The 13,296-nt window shown below is 45.3% G+C and overlaps 14 non-coding genes across 14 annotated transcripts; all 14 read left to right on the top strand.

Moving 5' to 3' along the window:
* The first annotated feature begins 265 nt into the window (after positions 1-265).
* On the top strand, positions 266-380 carry LOC146775645 (U5 spliceosomal RNA). Its single transcript, XR_014973497.1, has one exon. It is a non-coding gene; the product is annotated as a U5 spliceosomal RNA (small nuclear RNA).
* Positions 381-1,232: 852 nt separating this feature from the next.
* Positions 1,233-1,347, top strand: LOC146775644 (U5 spliceosomal RNA). Its single transcript, XR_014973496.1, has one exon. It is a non-coding gene; the product is annotated as a U5 spliceosomal RNA (small nuclear RNA).
* Positions 1,348-2,199: 852 nt separating this feature from the next.
* Positions 2,200-2,314, top strand: LOC146775643 (U5 spliceosomal RNA). The gene has a single exon (XR_014973495.1). It is a non-coding gene; the product is annotated as a U5 spliceosomal RNA (small nuclear RNA).
* Positions 2,315-3,166: 852 nt separating this feature from the next.
* Positions 3,167-3,281, top strand: LOC146775642 (U5 spliceosomal RNA). The gene has a single exon (XR_014973494.1). It is a non-coding gene; the product is annotated as a U5 spliceosomal RNA (small nuclear RNA).
* An 852-nt stretch (positions 3,282-4,133) lies between these two features.
* LOC146775641 (U5 spliceosomal RNA) lies at positions 4,134-4,248 on the top strand. Its single transcript, XR_014973493.1, has one exon. It is a non-coding gene; the product is annotated as a U5 spliceosomal RNA (small nuclear RNA).
* Positions 4,249-5,100: 852 nt separating this feature from the next.
* Positions 5,101-5,215, top strand: LOC146775640 (U5 spliceosomal RNA). The gene has a single exon (XR_014973491.1). It is a non-coding gene; the product is annotated as a U5 spliceosomal RNA (small nuclear RNA).
* Positions 5,216-6,067: 852 nt separating this feature from the next.
* Positions 6,068-6,182, top strand: LOC146775639 (U5 spliceosomal RNA). The gene has a single exon (XR_014973490.1). It is a non-coding gene; the product is annotated as a U5 spliceosomal RNA (small nuclear RNA).
* An 852-nt stretch (positions 6,183-7,034) lies between these two features.
* LOC146775638 (U5 spliceosomal RNA) lies at positions 7,035-7,149 on the top strand. Its single transcript, XR_014973489.1, has one exon. It is a non-coding gene; the product is annotated as a U5 spliceosomal RNA (small nuclear RNA).
* An 852-nt stretch (positions 7,150-8,001) lies between these two features.
* On the top strand, positions 8,002-8,116 carry LOC146775637 (U5 spliceosomal RNA). Its single transcript, XR_014973488.1, has one exon. It is a non-coding gene; the product is annotated as a U5 spliceosomal RNA (small nuclear RNA).
* Positions 8,117-8,968: 852 nt separating this feature from the next.
* On the top strand, positions 8,969-9,083 carry LOC146775636 (U5 spliceosomal RNA). The gene has a single exon (XR_014973487.1). It is a non-coding gene; the product is annotated as a U5 spliceosomal RNA (small nuclear RNA).
* An 865-nt stretch (positions 9,084-9,948) lies between these two features.
* On the top strand, positions 9,949-10,063 carry LOC146775635 (U5 spliceosomal RNA). Its single transcript, XR_014973486.1, has one exon. It is a non-coding gene; the product is annotated as a U5 spliceosomal RNA (small nuclear RNA).
* Positions 10,064-10,915: 852 nt separating this feature from the next.
* LOC146775634 (U5 spliceosomal RNA) lies at positions 10,916-11,030 on the top strand. Its single transcript, XR_014973485.1, has one exon. It is a non-coding gene; the product is annotated as a U5 spliceosomal RNA (small nuclear RNA).
* An 852-nt stretch (positions 11,031-11,882) lies between these two features.
* Positions 11,883-11,997, top strand: LOC146775633 (U5 spliceosomal RNA). The gene has a single exon (XR_014973484.1). It is a non-coding gene; the product is annotated as a U5 spliceosomal RNA (small nuclear RNA).
* An 852-nt stretch (positions 11,998-12,849) lies between these two features.
* LOC146775632 (U5 spliceosomal RNA) lies at positions 12,850-12,964 on the top strand. The gene has a single exon (XR_014973483.1). It is a non-coding gene; the product is annotated as a U5 spliceosomal RNA (small nuclear RNA).
* Positions 12,965-13,296: the final 332 nt, after the last annotated feature.

Raw genomic sequence — 13,296 nt, 5'->3', positions numbered from 1 at the left:
TCCTGTTCCCCTTCCCCAGCAGCCCCGACAACTCCTAATGAGCTGAGGTGAGTACAAAAGAAATTTGCATATTCCCAGACATACACATGTGAACAGTCCACCTTTTTGTACCTTGAGCAGAGACTTTGAAATGTTGGCCTGTTTTGCCCACCGGCCTGGTTCTCGCCCTCTTTCTTAGAGCCTGAAAATACCTTTCAGGTCCTCACCCTCGCAATGACAGGGTCTTTGATGTGCCGCCACTTACCCTAGAGAGCTATATTGTCACTTACTCTGGTTTCTCTTCAAAACGAAAAAATCTTTCGCCTTTTACTAAAGATTTCCGTGGAGAGGAACATTTAAGAGTTTATTCAATTTTTTTAAGCCTTGCCACAGGTGAGGCTGTTTATCATTTGTTTAAAAGAAAAGCATTAGAAGTTGGGGAATATCCAGCAATTGCCTGCTGCTTTTTTGGGGGACATGAGTTTGGTGTTTTATTCCTGAGCTCTCTGCTTGCTCATTTGCATAAACAGAGTGCAGGAGAGGTGCCTCATGGGAAAGAGCTTGTGCAGTGCATGAGATTGCTTTTCTTGACTGACTTGAAACTTCACGATCGCAGGCAGTATATTTTCTTATCTCCCAAAGATCCTGCTGCCAGATCCCAGAGGTCACCCTCCTTTTTAAAGGTGGGACCAAGACTCATGCTGTGCTTTTCATAGGGCTTGCCCGTTATTTGTGCCCGTTCGAGGTGCCCTGAGAGGTCGCCAATCCTGAGTCAGCTTCCTCTCAGGTAGACTTGAAGGGGCACGTCAGACTTGTTTCACGTGTCTCCAGCCTAGACAGATATATCCTTCTATATTCAGGGTTAATGAAAGTACGTGTGAAAAAGGCACATACGGTGCATGGCTATGTGTAGAGCGTGTTGAAAGCGTAAAATGGCTAGGGGACAAAAGGCCTACAGTGCCACTTAACTAAAAGCCTGATTCACATTTCCTGTTCCCCTTCCCCAGCAGCCCCGACAACTCCTAATGAGCTGAGGTGAGTACAAAAGAAATTTGCATATTCCCAGACATACACATGTGAACAGTCCACCTTTTTGTACCTTGAGCAGAGACTTTGAAATGTTGGCCTGTTTTGCCCACCGGCCTGGTTCTCGCCCTCTTTCTTAGAGCCTGAAAATACCTTTCAGGTCCTCACCCTCGCAATGACAGGGTCTTTGATGTGCCGCCACTTACCCTAGAGAGCTATATTGTCACTTACTCTGGTTTCTCTTCAAAACGAAAAAATCTTTCGCCTTTTACTAAAGATTTCCGTGGAGAGGAACATTTAAGAGTTTATTCAATTTTTTTAAGCCTTGCCACAGGTGAGGCTGTTTATCATTTGTTTAAAAGAAAAGCATTAGAAGTTGGGGAATATCCAGCAATTGTCTGCTGCTTTTTTGGGGGACATGAGTTTGGTGTTTTATTCCTGAGCTCTCTGCTTGCTCATTTGCATAAACAGAGTGCAGGAGAGGTGCCTCATGGGAAAGAGCTTGTGCAGTGCATGAGATTGCTTTTCTTGACTGACTTGAAACTTCACGATCGCAGGCAGTATATTTTCTTATCTCCCAAAGATCCTGCTGCCAGATCCCAGAGGTCACCCTCCTTTTTAAAGGTGGGACCAAGACTCATGCTGTGCTTTTCATAGGGCTTGCCCGTTATTTGTGCCCGTTAGAGGTGCCCTGAGAGGTCGCCAATCCTGAGTCAGCTTCCTCTCAGGTAGACTTGAAGGGGCACGTCAGACTTGTTTCACGTGTCTCCAGCCTAGACAGATATATCCTTCTATATTCAGGTTTAATGAAAGTACGTGTGAAAAAGGCACATACGGTGCATGGCTATGTGTAGAGCGTGTTGAAAGCGTAAAATGGCTAGGGGACAAAAGGCCTACAGTGCCACTTAACTAAAAGCCTGATTCACATTTCCTGTTCCCCTTCCCCAGCAGCCCCGACAACTCCTAATGAGCTGAGGTGAGTACAAAAGAAATTTGCATATTCCCAGACATACACATGTGAACAGTCCACCTTTTTGTACCTTGAGCAGAGACTTTGAAATGTTGGCCTGTTTTGCCCACCGGCCTGGTTCTCGCCCTCTTTCTTAGAGCCTGAAAATACCTTTCAGGTCCTCACCCTCGCAATGACAGGGTCTTTGATGTGCCGCCACTTACCCTAGAGAGCTATATTGTCACTTACTCTGGTTTCTCTTCAAAACGAAAAAATCTTTCGCCTTTTACTAAAGATTTCCGTGGAGAGGAACATTTAAGAGTTTATTCAATTTTTTTAAGCCTTGCCACAGGTGAGGCTGTTTATCATTTGTTTAAAAGAAAAGCATTAGAAGTTGGGGAATATCCAGCAATTGTCTGCTGCTTTTTTGGGGGACATGAGTTTGGTGTTTTATTCCTGAGCTCTCTGCTTGCTCATTTGCATAAACAGAGTGCAGGAGAGGTGCCTCATGGGAAAGAGCTTGTGCAGTGCATGAGATTGCTTTTCTTGACTGACTTGAAACTTCACGATCGCAGGCAGTATATTTTCTTATCTCCCAAAGATCCTGCTGCCAGATCCCAGAGGTCACCCTCCTTTTTAAAGGTGGGACCAAGACTCATGCTGTGCTTTTCATAGGGCTTGCCCGTTATTTGTGCCCGTTCGAGGTGCCCTGAGAGGTCGCCAATCCTGAGTCAGCTTCCTCTCAGGTAGACTTGAAGGGGCACGTCAGACTTGTTTCACGTGTCTCCAGCCTAGACAGATATATCCTTCTATATTCAGGTTTAATGAAAGTACGTGTGAAAAAGGCACATACGGTGCATGGCTATGTGTAGAGCGTGTTGAAAGCGTAAAATGGCTAGGGGACAAAAGGCCTACAGTGCCACTTAACTAAAAGCCTGATTCACATTTCCTGTTCCCCTTCCCCAGCAGCCCCGACAACTCCTAATGAGCTGAGGTGAGTACAAAAGAAATTTGCATATTCCCAGACATACACATGTGAACAGTCCACCTTTTTGTACCTTGAGCAGAGACTTTGAAATGTTGGCCTGTTTTGCCCACCGGCCTGGTTCTCGCCCTCTTTCTTAGAGCCTGAAAATACCTTTCAGGTCCTCACCCTCGCAATGACAGGGTCTTTGATGTGCCGCCACTTACCCTAGAGAGCTATATTGTCACTTACTCTGGTTTCTCTTCAAAACGAAAAAATCTTTCGCCTTTTACTAAAGATTTCCGTGGAGAGGAACATTTAAGAGTTTATTCAATTTTTTTAAGCCTTGCCACAGGTGAGGCTGTTTATCATTTGTTTAAAAGAAAAGCATTAGAAGTTGGGGAATATCCAGCAATTGCCTGCTGCTTTTTTGGGGGACTTGAGTTTGGTGTTTTATTCCTGAGCTCTCTGCTTGCTCATTTGCATAAACAGAGTGCAGGAGAGGTGCCTCATGGGAAAGAGCTTGTGCAGTGCATGAGATTGCTTTTCTTGACTGACTTGAAACTTCACGATCGCAGGCAGTATATTTTCTTATCTCCCAAAGATCCTGCTGCCAGATCCCAGAGGTCACCCTCCTTTTTAAAGGTGGGACCAAGACTCATGCTGTGCTTTTCATAGGGCTTGCCCGTTATTTGTGCCCGTTCGAGGTGCCCTGAGAGGTCGCCAATCCTGAGTCAGCTTCCTCTCAGGTAGACTTGAAGGGGCACGTCAGACTTGTTTCACGTGTCTCCAGCCTAGACAGATATATCCTTCTATATTCAGGTTTAATGAAAGTACGTGTGAAAAAGGCACATACGGTGCATGGCTATGTGTAGAGCGTGTTGAAAGCGTAAAATGGCTAGGGGACAAAAGGCCTACAGTGCCACTTAACTAAAAGCCTGATTCACATTTCCTGTTCCCCTTCCCCAGCAGCCCCGACAACTCCTAATGAGCTGAGGTGAGTACAAAAGAAATTTGCATATTCCCAGACATACACATGTGAACAGTCCACCTTTTTGTACCTTGAGCAGAGACTTTGAAATGTTGGCCTGTTTTGCCCACCGGCCTGGTTCTCGCCCTCTTTCTTAGAGCCTGAAAATACCTTTCAGGTCCTCACCCTCGCAATGACAGGGTCTTTGATGTGCCGCCACTTACCCTAGAGAGCTATATTGTCACTTACTCTGGTTTCTCTTCAAAACGAAAAAATCTTTCGCCTTTTACTAAAGATTTCCGTGGAGAGGAACATTTAAGAGTTTATTCAATTTTTTTAAGCCTTGCCACAGGTGAGGCTGTTTATCATTTGTTTAAAAGAAAAGCATTAGAAGTTGGGGAATATCCAGCAATTGTCTGCTGCTTTTTTGGGGGACATGAGTTTGGTGTTTTATTCCTGAGCTCTCTGCTTGCTCATTTGCATAAACAGAGTGCAGGAGAGGTGCCTCATGGGAAAGAGCTTGTGCAGTGCATGAGATTGCTTTTCTTGACTGACTTGAAACTTCACGATCGCAGGCAGTATATTTTCTTATCTCCCAAAGATCCTGCTGCCAGATCCCAGAGGTCACCCTCCTTTTTAAAGGTGGGACCAAGACTCATGCTGTGCTTTTCATAGGGCTTGCCCGTTATTTGTGCCCGTTCGAGGTGCCCTGAGAGGTCGCCAATCCTGAGTCAGCTTCCTCTCAGGTAGACTTGAAGGGGCACGTCAGACTTGTTTCACGTGTCTCCAGCCTAGACAGATATATCCTTCTATATTCAGGTTTAATGAAAGTACGTGTGAAAAAGGCACATACGGTGCATGGCTATGTGTAGAGCGTGTTGAAAGCGTAAAATGGCTAGGGGACAAAAGGCCTACAGTGCCACTTAACTAAAAGCCTGATTCACATTTCCTGTTCCCCTTCCCCAGCAGCCCCGACAACTCCTAATGAGCTGAGGTGAGTACAAAAGAAATTTGCATATTCCCAGACATACACATGTGAACAGTCCACCTTTTTGTACCTTGAGCAGAGACTTTGAAATGTTGGCCTGTTTTGCCCACCGGCCTGGTTCTCGCCCTCTTTCTTAGAGCCTGAAAATACCTTTCAGGTCCTCACCCTCGCAATGACAGGGTCTTTGATGTGCCGCCACTTACCCTAGAGAGCTATATTGTCACTTACTCTGGTTTCTCTTCAAAACGAAAAAATCTTTCGCCTTTTACTAAAGATTTCCGTGGAGAGGAACATTTAAGAGTTTATTCAATTTTTTTAAGCCTTGCCACAGGTGAGGCTGTTTATCATTTGTTTAAAAGAAAAGCATTAGAAGTTGGGGAATATCCAGCAATTGTCTGCTGCTTTTTTGGGGGACATGAGTTTGGTGTTTTATTCCTGAGCTCTCTGCTTGCTCATTTGCATAAACAGAGTGCAGGAGAGGTGCCTCATGGGAAAGAGCTTGTGCAGTGCATGAGATTGCTTTTCTTGACTGACTTGAAACTTCACGATCGCAGGCAGTATATTTTCTTATCTCCCAAAGATCCTGCTGCCAGATCCCAGAGGTCACCCTCCTTTTTAAAGGTGGGACCAAGACTCATGCTGTGCTTTTCATAGGGCTTGCCCGTTATTTGTGCCCGTTAGAGGTGCCCTGAGAGGTCGCCAATCCTGAGTCAGCTTCCTCTCAGGTAGACTTGAAGGGGCACGTCAGACTTGTTTCACGTGTCTCCAGCCTAGACAGATATATCCTTCTATATTCAGGTTTAATGAAAGTACGTGTGAAAAAGGCACATACGGTGCATGGCTATGTGTAGAGCGTGTTGAAAGCGTAAAATGGCTAGGGGACAAAAGGCCTACAGTGCCACTTAACTAAAAGCCTGATTCACATTTCCTGTTCCCCTTCCCCAGCAGCCCCGACAACTCCTAATGAGCTGAGGTGAGTACAAAAGAAATTTGCATATTCCCAGACATACACATGTGAACAGTCCACCTTTTTGTACCTTGAGCAGAGACTTTGAAATGTTGGCCTGTTTTGCCCACCGGCCTGGTTCTCGCCCTCTTTCTTAGAGCCTGAAAATACCTTTCAGGTCCTCACCCTCGCAATGACAGGGTCTTTGATGTGCCGCCACTTACCCTAGAGAGCTATATTGTCACTTACTCTGGTTTCTCTTCAAAACGAAAAAATCTTTCGCCTTTTACTAAAGATTTCCGTGGAGAGGAACATTTAAGAGTTTATTCAATTTTTTTAAGCCTTGCCACAGGTGAGGCTGTTTATCATTTGTTTAAAAGAAAAGCATTAGAAGTTGGGGAATATCCAGCAATTGTCTGCTGCTTTTTTGGGGGACATGAGTTTGGTGTTTTATTCCTGAGCTCTCTGCTTGCTCATTTGCATAAACAGAGTGCAGGAGAGGTGCCTCATGGGAAAGAGCTTGTGCAGTGCATGAGATTGCTTTTCTTGACTGACTTGAAACTTCACGATCGCAGGCAGTATATTTTCTTATCTCCCAAAGATCCTGCTGCCAGATCCCAGAGGTCACCCTCCTTTTTAAAGGTGGGACCAAGACTCATGCTGTGCTTTTCATAGGGCTTGCCCGTTATTTGTGCCCGTTCGAGGTGCCCTGAGAGGTCGCCAATCCTGAGTCAGCTTCCTCTCAGGTAGACTTGAAGGGGCACGTCAGACTTGTTTCACGTGTCTCCAGCCTAGACAGATATATCCTTCTATATTCAGGTTTAATGAAAGTACGTGTGAAAAAGGCACATACGGTGCATGGCTATGTGTAGAGCGTGTTGAAAGCGTAAAATGGCTAGGGGACAAAAGGCCTACAGTGCCACTTAACTAAAAGCCTGATTCACATTTCCTGTTCCCCTTCCCCAGCAGCCCCGACAACTCCTAATGAGCTGAGGTGAGTACAAAAGAAATTTGCATATTCCCAGACATACACATGTGAACAGTCCACCTTTTTGTACCTTGAGCAGAGACTTTGAAATGTTGGCCTGTTTTGCCCACCGGCCTGGTTCTCGCCCTCTTTCTTAGAGCCTGAAAATACCTTTCAGGTCCTCACCCTCGCAATGACAGGGTCTTTGATGTGCCGCCACTTACCCTAGAGAGCTATATTGTCACTTACTCTGGTTTCTCTTCAAAACGAAAAAATCTTTCGCCTTTTACTAAAGATTTCCGTGGAGAGGAACATTTAAGAGTTTATTCAATTTTTTTAAGCCTTGCCACAGGTGAGGCTGTTTATCATTTGTTTAAAAGAAAAGCATTAGAAGTTGGGGAATATCCAGCAATTGCCTGCTGCTTTTTTGGGGGACTTGAGTTTGGTGTTTTATTCCTGAGCTCTCTGCTTGCTCATTTGCATAAACAGAGTGCAGGAGAGGTGCCTCATGGGAAAGAGCTTGTGCAGTGCATGAGATTGCTTTTCTTGACTGACTTGAAACTTCACGATCGCAGGCAGTATATTTTCTTATCTCCCAAAGATCCTGCTGCCAGATCCCAGAGGTCACCCTCCTTTTTAAAGGTGGGACCAAGACTCATGCTGTGCTTTTCATAGGGCTTGCCCGTTATTTGTGCCCGTTCGAGGTGCCCTGAGAGGTCCCCAATCCTGAGTCAGCTTCTTCTCAGGTAGACTTGAAGGGGCACGTCAGACTTGTTTCACGTGTCTCCAGCCTAGACAGATATATCCTTCTATATTCAGGTTTAATGAAAGTACGTGTGAAAAAGGCACATACGGTGCATGGCTATGTGTAGAGCGTGTTGAAAGCGTAAAATGGCTAGGGGACAAAAGGCCTACAGTGCCACTTAACTAAAAGCCTGATTCACATTTGCTGTTCCCCTTCCCCAGCAGCCCCGACAACTCCTAATGAGCTGAGGTGAGTACAAAAGAAATTTGCATATTCCCAGACATACACATGTGAACAGTCCACCTTTTTGTACCTTGAGCAGAGACTTTGAAATGTTGGCCTGTTTTGCCCACCGGCCTGGTTCTCGCCCTCTTTCTTAGAGCCTGAAAATACCTTTCAGGTCCTCACCCTCGCAATGACAGGGTCTTTGATGTGCCGCCACTTACCCTAGAGAGCTATATTGTCACTTACTCTGGTTTCTCTTCAAAACGAAAAAATCTTTCGCCTTTTACTAAAGATTTCCGTGGAGAGGAACATTTAAGAGTTTATTCAATTTTTTTAAGCCTTGCCACAGGTGAGGCTGTTTATCATTTGTTTAAAAGAAAAGCATTAGAAGTTGGGGAATATCCAGCAATTGCCTGCTGCTTTTTTGGGGGACATGAGTTTGGTGTTTTATTCCTGAGCTCTCTGCTTGCTCATTTGCATAAACAGAGTGCAGGAGAGGTGCCTCATGGGAAAGAGCTTGTGCAGTGCATGAGATTGCTTTTCTTGACTGACTTGAAACTTCACGATCGCAGGCAGTATATTTTCTTATCTCCCAAAGATCCTGCTGCCAGATCCCAGAGGTCACCCTCCTTTTTAAAGGTGGGACCAAGACTCATGCTGTGCTTTTCATAGGGCTTGCCCGTTATTTGTGCCCGTTCGAGGTGCCCTGAGAGGTCGCCAATCCTGAGTCAGCTTCCTCTCAGGTAGACTTGAAGGGGCACGTCAGACTTGTTTCACGTGTCTCCAGCCTAGACAGATATATCCTTCTATATTCAGGTTTAATGAAAGTACGTGTGAAAAAGGCACATACGGTGCATGGCTATGTGTAGAGCGTGTTGAAAGCGTAAAATGGCTAGGGGACAAAAGGCCTACAGTGCCACTTAACTAAAAGCCTGATTCACATTTGCTGTTCCCCTTCCCCAGCAGCCCCGACAACTCCTAATGAGCTGAGGTGAGTACAAAAGAAATTTGCATATTCCCAGACATACACATGTGAACAGTCCACCTTTTTGTACCTTGAGCAGAGACTTTGAAATGTTGGCCTGTTTTGCCCACCGGCCTGGTTCTCGCCCTCTTTCTTAGAGCCTGAAAATACCTTTCAGGTCCTCACCCTCGCAATGACAGGGTCTTTGATGTGCCGCCACTTACCCTAGAGAGCTATATTGTCACTTACTCTGGTTTCTCTTCAAAACGAAAAAATCTTTCGCCTTTTACTAAAGATTTCCGTGGAGAGGAACATTTAAGAGTTTATTCAATTTTTTTAAGCCTTGCCACAGGTGAGGCTGTTTATCATTTGTTTAAAAGAAAAGCATTAGAAGTTGGGGAATATCCAGCAATTGCCTGCTGCTTTTTTGGGGGACATGAGTTTGGTGTTTTATTCCTGAGCTCTCTGCTTGCTCATTTGCATAAACAGAGTGCAGGAGAGGTGCCTCATGGGAAAGAGCTTGTGCAGTGCATGAGATTGCTTTTCTTGACTGACTTGAAACTTCACGATCGCAGGCAGTATATTTTCTTATCTCCCAAAGATCCTGCTGCCAGATCCCAGAGGTCACCCTCCTTTTTAAAGGTGGGACCAAGACTCATGCTGTGCTTTTCATAGGGCTTGCCCGTTATTTGTGCCCGTTATTTGTGCCCGTTAGAGGTGCCCTGAGAGGTCGCCAATCCTGAGTCAGCTTCCTCTCAGGTAGACTTGAAGGGGCACGTCAGACTTGTTTCACGTGTCTCCAGCCTAGACAGATATATCCTTCTATATTCAGGTTTAATGAAAGTACGTGTGAAAAAGGCACATACGGTGCATGGCTATGTGTAGAGCGTGTTGAAAGCGTAAAATGGCTAGGGGACAAAAGGCCTACAGTGCCACTTAACTAAAAGCCTGATTCACATTTCCTGTTCCCCTTCCCCAGCAGCCCCGACAACTCCTAATGAGCTGAGGTGAGTACAAAAGAAATTTGCATATTCCCAGACATACACATGTGAACAGTCCACCTTTTTGTACCTTGAGCAGAGACTTTGAAATGTTGGCCTGTTTTGCCCACCGGCCTGGTTCTCGCCCTCTTTCTTAGAGCCTGAAAATACCTTTCAGGTCCTCACCCTCGCAATGACAGGGTCTTTGATGTGCCGCCACTTACCCTAGAGAGCTATATTGTCACTTACTCTGGTTTCTCTTCAAAACGAAAAAATCTTTCGCCTTTTACTAAAGATTTCCGTGGAGAGGAACATTTAAGAGTTTATTCAATTTTTTTAAGCCTTGCCACAGGTGAGGCTGTTTATCATTTGTTTAAAAGAAAAGCATTAGAAGTTGGGGAATATCCAGCAATTGTCTGCTGCTTTTTTGGGGGACATGAGTTTGGTGTTTTATTCCTGAGCTCTCTGCTTGCTCATTTGCATAAACAGAGTGCAGGAGAGGTGCCTCATGGGAAAGAGCTTGTGCAGTGCATGAGATTGCTTTTCTTGACTGACTTGAAACTTCACGATCGCAGGCAGTATATTTTCTTATCTCCCAAAGATCCTGCTGCCAGATCCCAGAGGTCACCCTCCTTTTTAAAGGTGGGACCAAGACTCATGCTGTGCTTTTCATAGGGCTTGCCCGTTATTTGTGCCCGTTCGAGGTGCCCTGAGAGGTCGCCAATCCTGAGTCAGCTTCCTCTCAGGTAGACTTGAAGGGGCACGTCAGACTTGTTTCACGTGTCTCCAGCCTAGACAGATATATCCTTCTATATTCAGGTTTAATGAAAGTACGTGTGAAAAAGGCACATACGGTGCATGGCTATGTGTAGAGCGTGTTGAAAGCGTAAAATGGCTAGGGGACAAAAGGCCTACAGTGCCACTTAACTAAAAGCCTGATTCACATTTCCTGTTCCCCTTCCCCAGCAGCCCCGACAACTCCTAATGAGCTGAGGTGAGTACAAAAGAAATTTGCATATTCCCAGACATACACATGTGAACAGTCCACCTTTTTGTACCTTGAGCAGAGACTTTGAAATGTTGGCCTGTTTTGCCCACCGGCCTGGTTCTCGCCCTCTTTCTTAGAGCCTGAAAATACCTTTCAGGTCCTCACCCTCGCAATGACAGGGTCTTTGATGTGCCGCCACTTACCCTAGAGAGCTATATTGTCACTTACTCTGGTTTCTCTTCAAAACGAAAAAATCTTTCGCCTTTTACTAAAGATTTCCGTGGAGAGGAACATTTAAGAGTTTATTCAATTTTTTTAAGCCTTGCCACAGGTGAGGCTGTTTATCATTTGTTTAAAAGAAAAGCATTAGAAGTTGGGGAATATCCAGCAATTGCCTGCTGCTTTTTTGGGGGACTTGAGTTTGGTGTTTTATTCCTGAGCTCTCTGCTTGCTCATTTGCATAAACAGAGTGCAGGAGAGGTGCCTCATGGGAAAGAGCTTGTGCAGTGCATGAGATTGCTTTTCTTGACTGACTTGAAACTTCACGATCGCAGGCAGTATATTTTCTTATCTCCCAAAGATCCTGCTGCCAGATCCCAGAGGTCACCCTCCTTTTTAAAGGTGGGACCAAGACTCATGCTGTGCTTTTCATAGGGCTTGCCCGTTATTTGTGCCCGTTAGAGGTGCCCTGAGAGGTCGCCAATCCTGAGTCAGCTTCCTCTCAGGTAGACTTGAAGGGGCACGTCAGACTTGTTTCACGTGTCTCCAGCCTAGACAGATATATCCTTCTATATTCAGGTTTAATGAAAGTACGTGTGAAAAAGGCACATACGGTGCATGGCTATGTGTAGAGCGTGTTGAAAGCGTAAAATGGCTAGGGGACAAAAGGCCTACAGTGCCACTTAACTAAAAGCCTGATTCACATTTGCTGTTCCCCTTCCCCAGCAGCCCCGACAACTCCTAATGAGCTGAGGTGAGTACAAAAGAAATTTGCATATTCCCAGACATACACATGTGAACAGTCCACCTTTTTGTACCTTGAGCAGAGACTTTGAAATGTTGGCCTGTTTTGCCCACCGGCCTGGTTCTCGCCCTCTTTCTTAGAGCCTGAAAATACCTTTCAGGTCCTCACCCTCGCAATGACAGGGTCTTTGATGTGCCGCCACTTACCCTAGAGAGCTATATTGTTACTTACTCTGGTTTCTCTTCAAAACGAAAAAATCTTTCGCCTTTTACTAAAGATTTCCGTGGAGAGGAACATTTAAGAGTTTATTCAATTTTTTTAAGCCTTGCCACAGGTGAGGCTGTTTATCATTTGTTTAAAAGAAAAGCATTAGAAGTTGGGGAATATCCAGCAATTGCCTGCTGCTTTTTTGGGGGACATGAGTTTGGTGTTTTATTCCTGAGCTCTCTGCTTGCTCATTTGCATAAACAGAGTGCAGGAGAGGTGCCTCATGGGAAAGAGCTTGTGCAGTGCATGAGATTGCTTTTCTTGACTGACTTGAAACTTCACGATCGCAGGCAGTATATTTTCTTATCTCCCAAAGATCCTGCTGCCAGATCCCAGAGGTCACCCTCCTTTTTAAAGGTGGGACCAAGACTCATGCTGTGCTTTTCATAGGGCTTGCCCGTTATTTGTGCCCGTTAGAGGTGCCCTGAGAGGTCGCCAATCCTGAGTCAGCTTCCTCTCAGGTAGACTTGAAGGGGCACGTCAGACTTGTTTCACGTGTCTCCAGCCTAGACAGATATATCCTTCTATATTCAGGTTTAATGAAAGTACGTGTGAAAAAGGCACATACGGTGCATGGCTATGTGTAGAGCGTGTTGAAAGCGTAAAATGGCTAGGGGACAAAAGGCCTACAGTGCCACTTAACTAAAAGCCTGATTCACATTTCCTGTTCCCCTTCCCCAGCAGCCCCGACAACTCCTAATGAGCTGAGGTGAGTACAAAAGAAATTTGCATATTCCCAGACATACACATGTGAACAGTCCACCTTTTTGTACCTTGAGCAGAGACTTTGAAATGTTGGCCTGTTTTGCCCACCGGCCTGGTTCTCGCCCTCTTTCTTAGAGCCTGAAAATACCTTTCAGGTCCTCACCCTCGCAATGACAGGGTCTTTGATGTGCCGCCACTTACCCTAGAGAGCTATATTGTCACTTACTCTGGTTTCTCTTCAAAACGAAAAAATCTTTCGCCTTTTACTAAAGATTTCCGTGGAGAGGAACATTTAAGAGTTTATTCAATTTTTTTAAGCCTTGCCACAGGTGAGGCTGTTTATCATTTGTTTAAAAGAAAAGCATTAGAAGTTGGGGAATATCCAGCAATTGTCTGCTGCTTTTTTGGGGGACATGAGTTTGGTGTTTTATTCCTGAGCTCTCTGCTTGCTCATTTGCATAAACAGAGTGCAGGAGAGGTGCCTCATGGGAAAGAGCTTGTGCAGTGCATGAGATTGCTTTTCTTGACTGACTTGAAACTTCACGATCGCAGGCAGTATATTTTCTTATCTCCCAAAGATCCTGCTGCCAGATCCCAGAGGTCACCCTCCTTTTTAAAGGTGGGACCAAGACTCATGCTGTGCTTTTCATAGGGCTTGCCCGTTATTTG

The sequence above is a fragment of the Triturus cristatus genome, chromosome 12 (assembly GCF_964204655.1).
Source record: "Triturus cristatus chromosome 12, aTriCri1.1, whole genome shotgun sequence".
NCBI lineage: Eukaryota > Metazoa > Chordata > Amphibia > Caudata > Salamandridae > Triturus > Triturus cristatus.
This window is presented reverse-complemented; position numbering and strand designations above follow the sequence as displayed.